The 1,445-nt window shown below is 41.7% G+C and overlaps 1 pseudogene; it reads right to left on the minus strand.

The window, feature by feature from the left end:
• Positions 1 to 247: 247 nt before the first annotated feature.
• On the minus strand, positions 248 to 1,200 carry Ppp1cb-ps2 (protein phosphatase 1 catalytic subunit beta, pseudogene 2; annotated as a pseudogene).
• Between the last annotated feature and the right edge of the window lie 245 nt (positions 1,201 to 1,445).

Genomic DNA, 1,445 nt, shown 5'->3' on the forward strand with positions numbered 1-1,445 from the left:
ACTTTAATGGATACTTTTGAATTTGGATTTAACTTTGCTGAATATTACAACAGAGTATACTTATTACAATACAGTGTAGCACATCTTTCTATTAGAAAAAAATTTAAAATCCTTTACCGGTCTCCTTAAGTTAAAGGTGTGACATCATAAAGGGTGTCGAATGGCTGGATGGGTTTACAGTGCACACATATATTATGAGGTATGTCCTTAACAAATTTGATGGTTTCTCTTTCTGGAATTCCTGTCTTCACCTTTTCTTCCGTGGATTAGCTGTTCGAGGCAGAGTGACAGGACGTCCAGAATTCATTCAGCCCACCATACTGGTACTTAGCTTTCTTTTCAGATGGTTTCATCCACACTCATCATACCAACAGCATTGTCAAACTCGCCACAGTAATTTGGGGCAGAAAATAAAGTTACCAATTGTCATTCAGCAAAAAATTCATATTTGTCTTCTACCACCTGATGGGCTCGACAAATTAAGTCTAAATCATGACGATTCAGAAATTTACTGACTACATCAGCTCCAAAAGTAAAAGAAACACCACGATCATTTTCTCTCCAGCCTTGTACATCCTTATCTGGGTCGGACCACAGTAAATCACAAAGCAAACCTGTATCAGGTACGTCAGTGTGTCTCATAATTCTCTGAATCTGTTCCATAGACTGTAGGTCTGGTGACAGTCCTTCATGACAACAGAAGATTTTCTCATCTGTCAGCTATAGGCAGACAGTTAAAACAATCAGTGAATGTCTCCCACAATTTAATATTAAACCTTCGTTGCACTCATCATATATTCAATAAATGCAGTTGATGCTAGCACACTCATGGTTTCCTCGTAGAAGAAAGAAGTTCTCCGGGTATTTGATTTTGTAAGCCAATAGCAAACAGATGGTTTCCAAAGACTGCTTTCCTCTGTCCATGTAATCTCCAAAGAAAAGATAGTTGGCTTCTGGTGGAAAAGCTCCATATTCAAATAATCTCAGTAAGTCTGTATACTGTCCATGAATATCTCCACAAATCTCCAGTGGTGCTCCCAATTCCAAAATAATAGGCTGGCTAAGAAAGGTTTCACGAGACTTGATACACAGCCCTCGGACTTCTGCTTCAGTCATCTGCACAATTTTTCCCAGACAACATCCTTGTACCTCTAGCAGGCCGGTGATGAGGCTGTCCACGTTCAGCTCCCTGTCTGCCATCTTGTTGGCACCAGACTCTCCTCCCTGCAGGGGGAACAAGGGCTTCTTGGCCGTGGCAGCGGCGGCGGCGGCCCTGGCGGCCCGGCGGGTCCGCGTTTTCACCGCCACCACCTCCTCCGTCTCCTCCTCCTCCTCAGCACCGCCCAGCTCCTATTAATTAATTTTTTGTGCTTTCCTTTGATATATTTTTAATCATGATATCATTGATGTAACAATTCAAGAATTGTATGACAAATAACTAATTT

Source organism: Rattus norvegicus, chromosome 1 (assembly GCF_021556685.1).
Source record: "Rattus norvegicus strain SHRSP/BbbUtx chromosome 1, alternate assembly SHRSP_T2T, whole genome shotgun sequence".
NCBI classification, from domain to species: Eukaryota; Metazoa; Chordata; class Mammalia; order Rodentia; family Muridae; genus Rattus; species Rattus norvegicus.